This window comes from Rhinopithecus bieti, unplaced genomic scaffold, assembly GCF_001698545.2.
Source record: "Rhinopithecus bieti isolate Rb0 unplaced genomic scaffold, ASM169854v2 scaffold_8220, whole genome shotgun sequence".
In the NCBI taxonomy this organism is placed as follows: domain Eukaryota; kingdom Metazoa; phylum Chordata; class Mammalia; order Primates; family Cercopithecidae; genus Rhinopithecus; species Rhinopithecus bieti.
In genome coordinates this window covers 3,408,594-3,419,168 of record NW_016806392.1, presented here as the reverse complement: position 1 = coordinate 3,419,168, position 10,575 = coordinate 3,408,594, and the positions used below count along the sequence as shown (strand labels likewise).

General features: G+C 36.1%; 1 protein-coding gene across 8 annotated transcripts in view; it reads left to right on the top strand.

The window, feature by feature from the left end:
* The window catches only part of TBC1D5 (TBC1 domain family member 5), a 607,988-nt gene that overhangs the window by 158,025 nt on the left and 439,388 nt on the right, over positions 1-10,575 (top strand). For 6 of the 8 annotated variants that reach the window (XM_017875878.1, XM_017875885.1, XM_017875880.1 and 3 more), the window contains exon 2: positions 6,804-7,003. The exons of the other annotated variants lie outside the window; for them this stretch is intronic. The gene's annotated coding sequence lies outside the window, so the exon portion shown is untranslated. The remainder of the gene's footprint in view (positions 1-6,803; positions 7,004-10,575) is intronic. 8 annotated transcript variants of the gene reach the window in all.

Here is a 10,575-nt window from a genome sequence, read left to right as displayed (position 1 = left end):
CTCCTGACCTCGTGGTCCGCCCATCTCGGCCTCCCAAAGTGCTGGGATTACAGGCTTGAGCCACCGCGCCCGGCCGAGAATTACTTTTAAAGCAATGTATCCTTTATAAGAAGATTTGCTTTTTAAATTGGATGATGTGAGGAAAATTCTTTTTTTTTTTGGGGCAAATTGATTGTGAATGTTTTAGGTTTTCACTATATGTGCAGTAGACATAGCTGCCACTTTTGTGTTAAACAGCGATAAAATCGTGAAGTGTAGGAAATACAAAATCTGTTTCACGTTCTCTTCCTCTTACTCATTTTACAAGGGCTTAATGAACAGTGAAACTGACCAACAGTTTCACCTCCTTTTCCTTGCAGTTCTGGTAGTCTCTTGTGGCACTTAGTACACCTGAAAGAAGTAGCAGGAAGATTGACAAATTGGAAGGGAGAAGTTATATGAACATATGATCAGACAAATAGAAAATTAACCCATAATAATTGAAAGGTGCTGTATTTCTAATTTACATTCACCTGTGTAAAACACATTTGTCAAATATTTCTATTTTATATAGAAATTTGAAGTTTTACTTCAGATTATTCCCACTTCAGCAGTATTTGGGTTTGTACTAGTTTGTAGTGTTTAAACAGCTAGTTTGTAGTGTTTAAACAGCTAACCCATTTAAAGGGAATTAAAAAAAAACTTTAATTTGTAACGATTTGACAATTATACCACTAACATTATACTTATTAATGAGAATAAGATTTCAATTCTTAAAATATGTACTCCACATTTTATAACTGGTATGAACAATAATTTTGCCTCAACTTAAGAATTACTTATTTTATTCAGTATACTAGTAAACATTGGCTGAAGATTATTTGAAAACCCCAATTATTTGGAATATATTTGAAACCTTTGCTCTTATGTACTTCTGTTCAAAATATTACAGGGTTTTAGATGATTTAGGCTTAGAAGTTTGGAGTTTACAATTTCTGTCTTCTAAAGACTTAGAAATATGTTAGTATTATTGGAACCAAGTAGTTTTACCCACGCAATTGCCATTCAGTTCTAGCAATGTGGAATAAAACTTACTGAAATAAGTCATTATTTCCTATGTGAAATATCCATTTAAAATGTTTTTTACCTGATGAGCATGTATTTTAATTCTTAAAATAGAACAGAGGAAATGAAGTATTTCTATAGCTAGGGGAGATTGTCAGCTCAAGTTCAATAGTATGATGTTTGACATTAGGCCAAGGATATTTTCTAAGTTTTAAAAAATGTTTATTGTTACTTTTGTAAAATACATGTGCTTTCATTATATCTTATGTGTTAATCTAATTTCCCATTGAAGTCACCGATTAAAGGGAATTCTGTACCAGTAGGGTTCTAAAACCTTGATATTATTTTAATCTGATAACAAATGGGTTTAAGTTCATGTTCTTTCAGTTGTTGGCAACAAATCTAAACCTGTATTTTTTGGATTTATGAGGATAAGTCCTGCTTTGGCAATGTTGTAGATTCCCAAGAGAATAGTTAAACAGTGATTAATCATTGTTTCTTCACTGAGTGTGCAGAAAAGAATGGAAAAGCTGCATTTCACACTTCTGAAGCAATTAATCCCCATGATCTTAGCCAGGTTTGTCTTGTAGATAAGTTGGGATACAAAACAGTACCTAATTTATCAATGTATGCATGCCATAAAGTATAAAACACACAATTTATTTCATATCATTTATAGTGAAATGTAAAAAAAGAGTGACTTTGCCATATCCAAGAGTGTTTCCTACATTACCTTCATATAAACTAAGTACCAGAGATTACAATGGGATTCCTGTTTATTGTGCACATCTGGTGCAGTCACTATGCATTTTCTCATTCACTTGCTGGCATTTTAGTGATTGTGGCATAAATCACCTTGCTAATCAGAAACATAAGTGACGGGAAGTCATCTCCTTTTTTTGAACAATGGGAAAAAACATATGGCTTCTTAGACAGTACTTGGCTGTTATACTATTTATGAGGCATTATATTCTGTATTTAGAATTTCATATTAATTGCAGTAGTTTGGTTGAAGGCATTGAACATTCAGGATTTGTGGTCAGAGTATTTGTTTTATACCTCTTTCAAAATAATCACAAAAGGTTAAAATTACAATCCTTGTATTTAGAAATTTTAAAAAATCTAATTCTCAAAGGGTAGTGAATATAATAACCTTTTCAAAGCTCTATATGAATCAGACTATTCTGATTGCTGCTTTGCCACTGCTGTCCATTATGGTAGCTACGTCCACCTTGCCTTTGACGGTTGTGTGCCACCACTTGGCCCCTGCCATCTCGGGATCCAACTGTTCCCATTGTATTTAAATATTTGTAGTTGAGTGACTGTGGTTCCCACTGTTAGATCTGACTTACGGAGAAGAGCAATTATAGGGCTCTTCAAAGATGCAGGTGCTGCCCTCACAAATCTGTTTCGTAAGACATTGGTCAAGGGTGTATCGTCTGGACCCTCCCAGTTGGCATGAGTAGATCTAAAGTGACTAATCCGTTCTACCATACCAATCTTCCTAGGCCTTTAGATTGCTTCCTCTACATTAAAACAAGGGAGATCAGGTATTTCCAATTTGCTCATACAAATTGGGCCATCTTTTAATCCATATTTCAGCCAACCAAGCAAATAAACCACTAGAACCTTTTTTTTAACTCCCCTAGCTGCAACACTAAATGCAGAGTCCCTACTTAGTGAGCCCAAATCGATAAATTCAGCCTGATCTAACTCTGTGTTCCTTCCACCATTATCCTACACCCTTAAGATACATTCCCATGCCTGGTCTCCAGATTTCTGTTTACATAAACTGGAACACTCAAACAGTTCTTTTTGAGTGTGGCATACTTCCTCATGGGTCACACTCTCAACCTCACCTCTGGTGCCTGCTGGGACTTTAGTTATAGGTCTAGAAGCAAAGAGGGATGTTGGGGGTGGGGGATGGGTGCTGATCTCACCGCTGCTTTTGGACCTTTGCACTTGCTGTGCCCCATACTAGAATACTTCCCATACCTTTCAGATCCCATTTCAAATGGCCTTTCTTCTTTTTTTTTTTTTTTTTTTTTTTTGAGACGGAGTCTCGCTCTGTCGCCCAGGCTGGAGTGCAGTGGCCGGATCTCAGCTCACTGCAAGCTCCGCCTCCCGGGTTCACGCCATTCTCCTGCCTCAGCCTCCCGAGTAGCTGGGACTACAGGTGCCCGCCACCTCGCCCGGCTAGTTTTTTGCATTTTAGTAGAGACGGGGTTTCACCCTGTTAGCCAGGATGGTCTCGATCCCCTGACCTTGTGATCCGCCCATCTCGGCCTCCCAAAGTGCTGGGATTACAGGCTTGAGCTACCGTGCCCGGCCTCAAATGGCCTTTCTTAGACCTTTGCTGATCTCTGGGCTATATCACATCTCCTTTTGTAAAATCTCGTGGCTCCTTCTCCCCATATTTTAAAATAGCATTTATCTGTTTGCAGGTAGGTATTCACATGGTTATTGGATGCTGTCTGTCTCCCCAAGTAAAATGTAAGTTCTATGAGGGCAGAGACAATTTCAGTGCCTACAAAGCTTTAGAATGGCCCTGACAGTAGACAACAAATATTAAATGACTGAAATGCCTAATGGGGCAATTAAAATACAAAGTGATTAATTTTAAAGTGTATTAGTCTGTTTTCATGCTGTTGATAAAGACATACCCAAGACTGGGCAATTTACAAAAAATGAAGTTTATTGGACTTGCAGTTCCACGTGGCTGGGGAGGCCTCATAATCGTGGTGGAAGGTGAAAGGCGTGTCTCACATGGCGGCAGACAAGAGACAAGATCTTGTGCGGGGAGACTCTCGTTTTAAAACCATCAGATCTTGTGAGACTTAATCACTATCACGAACAGCACGGGAAAGACCTGCCCTCATGATTCAGTTACCTTCCACTAGGTCCCTCCCACAGCACATGGGAATTCAAGATGAGATTTGGGTTAGGACACAGCCAAACCATATCATAAAGTGTGCTAAGTATATATGAGATCACAGTGTTGGCATGTTAAGCATTGTTATTTGGGAATTCTTAAGTTGTTGTAGCATTGATTTGATAAGCTCTTGAAGCCAGGAGCTTGAGACCAGCTTGAGCAACCAAGTGAGACCCCATGTCTACAAAAGAATAAAAGCATAAGTAGTATTTTGAATTACCCAATACAGCTTAAAATCTTCTCAGAACTTCATTGTATTGTACTTGAATGAACTTTACAATAAAACTTTTCCCTTTTGTTGAATCTGCACAATATTTGAAGTTTATAATCCAAAAGGCGATCACTGGTTATATACAAATTTATGTTTACTATATGGAATGTGTTTTAGTTGTCTGAGGCATAAAATCTTTAAAATTTTCCAACCTTGTTAAGACAAGAAATCATGGATATTTTAGTAGGTTCCTTAGCTCTTATGGAAGTTAGAAATCAAGAATGTTTAAGTAATATTGAGATTATGCTTTTATGTTGACTTTTATGTTTGGGCAGTTATTTACTTACTACTAGTCTGACTATTATTGGCAGATTGAAGTATATTTGTGAGAACTCCTAAGACTTTAATATTTTATTGAAAACTGGTTTCATGCTGTTGTTTACATTTTAAAATTAGTGCTATCAATAAGATTTTGGTTTTCATCTCTCCTGAATTCTCCCTAGGAGTGCACAACTTCAAAAAAAGAGGCACAGTCAGCAGAAAAAAGAGGTGGTCTGAGCATTTGTGCGTTGAATATGCATGTTAATTAGGAAAAAAATTAGGAAAATATGAAAACAGATGTTACATAAATTATTGCAGTCCCAGGGCAGTAGTAACTTATACACTGACAATAAGTTTTATATGTGCATGTGTATATCTGTTTCTAGATTTCACAATATTTATGTAATTCCTAAGAGAATAGCTAGAAAAGAACTGGTATATCCTTTCAGTGAGACTATGGTAAATATTCCTTCTGCATATGGATTTCTGAGAACGTTTAGTTGTTTCATATAGTCTTACTGTAGAGATTTTTTTTGTGTTTGCTAATTCTGCCCACAGTGTTCTCTTTTTTTTTTTTTCTTCTCCTTTCTTGGTTTCTTTGATGGTAGGTATCTCTATTTGTTCTTTTGTTGGCTATATCCTGTCACAACAAGAAGGTTAATTAAGGATCTTGGCAGTGTAAGAAACTGAAAATGGGCCTAAAATAAAAAATTGGTCTAAAGTATGTATTTAGAAATAAAACACATTACAACTACTCAGGACACTGATTGTAGTGTTACTTTTCTTCTTGTTACCGTTACACTTTCTGAAGAAATAGCCATCATTCTCTGAATAGTAGTGACATAGTATTATGACAATATATAGGTACTTAAATGCAGATTTCATCAAATACACATATGTTGGAGTAGTTGAAAGCTATTTGAATGTCTTTTATTCTAAACAGGCATCCGAAGGGAATAAAAGTGGTCTGTATTTTACAAAAGAAAGATGAGAAATAGTCATGCTTTGTTTTAGTGGTATAGCAATTTTAGTTCAACCATACACAAAAAAATGTGAATATAGCACTGTGCAAGGAGCAGCTGATGATATTTAGACATTTTCCATATGTGTAATATAATTTAGGAAAATATTGTTTGTTACTTTTCAAATTAGATTGAAAGTTAAAATAAGAAAATGCAGCATCACAATGTAATGCACAATTCTCTTCACCAAACCGACACACAAATAGAGCATGAATTGTATTCAATAAAATGAGTATATCTAAAAGGACAAAAAACCGTTTCTGGAAATCCTGTTTCCAGAAGACTGACTTTTGTTACTTGATTTTAGTAGCATGTGATACTAAAATGTGTTTGAAATAGTTTATATTGAATCTCAGTAAATTTCAGTTGAATCTGTTGTCAGGTTTTCAGTTTCATGTTATTGATTATGTTTTACATTATATTAGCTAACTGCTGCTATCTTTTATATGTGTGCCGAGCCACCAGTAAGCTCTTAACAGGTTGTTGAACCTTAAGAACTAATAGAGAATGAAATCTAGAGGAAGTTGATAATATGTTTAGTAATTTTTTATTATTAAGAGGTTCTTTACTTAAATTGGATAGCCTAGTTAAGAAATTTAGTTGTTAATCTTACAGATTTTATGTAAATATATCTGTGTATGATTATTTATGGAGGTGTATTACTGAAGATGAAAAAAGTTTTTTCTTTAGAAAAAGGCTGTGAAAATTAATTTTAACACCTAAATAATATTCACTTGTCATCACTGATGCATCTGTATTCTAATTTTACATTTTTTTAATGCTTTAGAATCCATTTTCAATGGAATTTTTTTCACATTTGTTTTCAAATGTCAAACTTCCATTTTTATATTATGTGATTTTAAAATGTGATATTATTTTACTACGTGTTAGAGTAGTATGTTCCTTATTTCAACACTTTTTTGCCATTTCAGTGCAAAGTTACATGAATTAGAGGTGATTGTTTTATAGTGAAACCTGTTGTTTTTGTATTATATATGTAAAATGCCATTTATTTTTGGTATTATAAAATGCCTCCCTTTCTTCCAGGAGTTAAAAATAGGTGAAGGAAAGAGTGATTAATGAGTAGGCTAATATTTGTCCTCTAAGAACTTAAAATATTTTGATACGAATTCTTTTTAGCCTGCTTTTTGTATGGTGTTGTTTGATATGATTTAGGGTTTCATATGATTTAGGGTTATAATTTATGATTTGATATGATTTAGGGTTTCTCCTGGGATAGGAGCATTTGAAGCTATTTTGTTTATTTTTCTAGGGAGATGCTGTTTTTCCAGCAGTTAAAAGAGAACTTAGCTTGTCTCTGTTTCTTGATTCCTCTTCAATTTCTGTTTGCAAACCAAGACTTGTGTTTGGAGAACTTTGTTGTACTGAGCCTAAGTCATTTTTGATCTATAACGAGAACATGCATTTTCACATGTCAACCGGATTTGTGGACCAGTAAAGTTCTCCCCAAAGGTAAGCATATATGTTTTCAAAATATACATTTTAAAATAGAATACTCTCAATGCCTTTACCATAGTAATGCGTTCCATAGATTTTTGTACAAAAAAAAGTATGTGTGCTTGGGTACTTCTGCCAAATTTAGATTGAAGAGTCCTTCAGGGAATAGTGTTGGCCAGCCAACACAGTTACTCAGTTTCCTGATCTGTTTCTGTCCTGCCTCCTACTTTTAGTCACCAGTTTCCATTCTTTCCCCTTTGTCCATTGTTTTTCTTCTCAGTTAGCTGAGTCTTCAGGGTGTCTTTTAGAAGTGTTTTCCCATCAGCAGACTTCAGCATTTTCCTTAGGGAATACTTTTTGTATCCATAGACCTTTTATTTTCTTTTCTCTACTCCCCACTCCCCCACCATTTCTTACAGAAGTAGGAAACTAGAATGATTGAACTTAGAGTTGGAGGTATATCGGATAACATTCACAATTTTTTCCCTTATTACAACCCGTAGTGAGGAATAAAATGTACATTTATGAGCCGAGTCCTATAGGTATAAATGAAACTGAAACAAAAGTTTAATTCTTACTCCAACTACCTGGGATGTGCTGTATGCTGTATTATATGATATTCTTTGTATATTTTGTTTAATGCTTCCTGGTATGTGTCACTTACGCAGTTTCAGAATCCCAGCTTTAGATCATGTGAATGTTTGCTCATCACTGATTTGTTGGGAGAGTAAAATAAATGAGATAGTTTCTCTTCTGCCTCAGTGAAGCTGCCTTTTTCCTTGTCTCTTCTGTGCTTCTCATCTCTTTCCCCATTCAATATAGACTATCAAATGACTTAGTGAGAGAACTGGGTAACTGCTGGGAAACACCACAGTCCTTACTGGGTTCTTTTATAGTAAGAACATAGGCACAGGTACTGAGATCTCAGAATTTTAAAGGAGAATAAATTTTTGATATAATCATGTCTTTATAGTAAGGTGTATATTTCTTTATTCTCTTCTTGTTTGTTTTGTCTGTCTAAATTGTATGTGCATCCAGATGCCCTCAAATCATCCTTGGTTTGAAACATGTTTAACTTTTTACATCCCAAATACCAAGTTAGAATAACCCAGGTCCTTTCCCAAAGTGGTCTCTTCTAGTACCCATTCCCATTTTATTTAACATTTGTATCTTTTTAATAAATTGAAGGCATTTTTTCCTGATGTATAAAAGTAATATTTTTTATTAAAAAGTTTGGTAAATGTAGAAAAACATAAAGAGGATAAAAATTGTCCCTAATCTTGGCTGGGCATGGTGGCTCACACCTGTAATCCCAGCACTTTGGGAGGCTGAGGTGAACAGATTGCTTGAGCTCAGGAGTTGGAGACACAGCCTGGGCAACATAGCAAATCCTCATCTCAGTGGCTCACGCCTGTAATCCCAGCACTTTGGGAGGCTGAGGCAGGTGAATCACATGGTCAGGAGTTCGAGACCATCCTGGACAACATGGTGAAACCCTGTCTCTACTAAAAATACAAAAAACTAGCCTGCAGTCGTGGCGGTCACCTGTAATCCCAGCTACTCGTGAGGCTGAGGCAGGAGAATCGCTTGAACCCGGGAAGCAGAGGTTGCAGTGAGCCAAGATCGTGCCACTGCACGATTTATTTATTTTGAGACAGCTTTGCACCTCAAAATAAATAAGTCAACTTAAAAAATTAAAAAAAAAATTATTTTGAATCCTATCATACAGAGATGAACTGATACACCATTTTAAAAATGAAATTTGTTACATTTAATTTTACTTGAATTTAACAGAGGAAATAAAAAAACCCTGAAATGAAGCTTAAAGATTATTATTGAACCTCATATACGCCCCCCCCCCCAAAAAAAAACCCCATACATGTTATTTTCTAAGAACCTTCCAAAGTTAAATAACATTATGAGCATCTTTGGAAATCTTTACTCTGGAAATAAGAAAATAGAAAGAGTGAACTGAAAGCAGAATATCTTTTATGTTAACATAATCGATTGAGGTGAAATTTGTGTAACACAGAATTCACCATTTTGAAGTGAACAGTTCCGTGGCATTGAGTACATTGACAATGTTGTGCAACCTTCTACCTCTATCGAGTTCAGAACATTTCCGTCATGCCAAAGTAAAGTACCATACCCATTTAGCAGTTTGTCTTCATTCTGCCTTAGCCCTAGGCTCTGACATCCATCAGTCTGCATTCTGTCTCTATGGATTTATGTGTTCTGTATATTTAATATGAATGTAATCATAAAATATGTGATGTTTTGTGGGTAGCTTCTTTCATTTAACATAATATTTCAAATTTTTATTCATGTTATAGCACTTATTATTACTTCATTACTTTTCTTGGCTGAATGCTAGTCCATTTGTTTATCCATTCGTTCATGTACATTTGGTTTGCTTCTACTTTTTGGTTACTCTGAATAGTGCTGCTCTAAACGTGTGTACATGAACCTGTTTGAGTACCTATTCTCCATTCATATGGGTATGTGCCTAGGAGTGGAATTGCTAGGTCATATTGTAATTCTGTGTTTAACTTTTTGAGGAACCATCAAACTTTTCCATGGCAGTTGCATCATTTTACATTCCTGTCAGCAGTGTATGAGGGTTCTACTTTCCTTCAGACAGAGTCTTGCTCTGTTGCCCAGGCATGAGGGTTCTACTTTCTTTGAGACAGAGTCTTGCTCTGTCGCTTAGGCTGGAATGCAGTGGCACAATCTTGGCTCACTGCAACCTCTGCCCCCCAGGTTCAAGCGATTCTCCTCCCTCAGCCCCCTGAGCAGCTGGGACTACAGATGCATGCCACCATACCTGGCTAATTCTTTGTATTTTTAGTCGAGACGGGGTTTTTCCATGTTGCCAAGGCTGGTCTTGAACTCCTGAGCTCAGGCAGTTCGCCCACCTTGGCTTCCCAAAGTGTTAGAATCACAGGCATGAGCCATCTCACCCAGCTGGGTTCCACTTTCTCTACTTTTTGCTAACACTATTTTCCTTTTTTTTTTTAATTATCAGGATATCTAATGATACCGATAAATGACTTTTAACAAAGTAGAGAAATGATCTATTTCTTATATATTTAAGTAATTTATTTCTTTTATTTTTTTGAGATTGGGTGTCACTCTGTCTCCTAGGCCAGAGTGCAGTGGCATGATGTCAGCCCACTGCAACCTCTGCCTCCTAGGCACAAGCAGTCCTCTTACCTCAGCCTCCCAAATAGCTGGGACCATAAGCGTGAGCCACCATACCTGGCTAATTTTTTTATTTTTTGTAGAGACAGGGTTTTGCCATGTTGCCCAGGCTGGTCTTGAACTCCTGAGCTCAAGTGATCCACCTACCTTGGTCTCTTAAAGTGCTGGGATTATATAGGCATGAGCCACCATGCCTGTCACATATTTTATTTCTTATTTAGCAATTATATTTCTTAAATAGTAATTATACATCATTTCAGACTATCATTCAGTTCTATTTTCTCTCCCGAACTACCTGACCAGTGAACATATTTTTCCCAGAATAAAAGGTTTCTTAGTTTTCTTCATTTGCTCAAAATCATATATTTTCTTTCACATTTGTATCA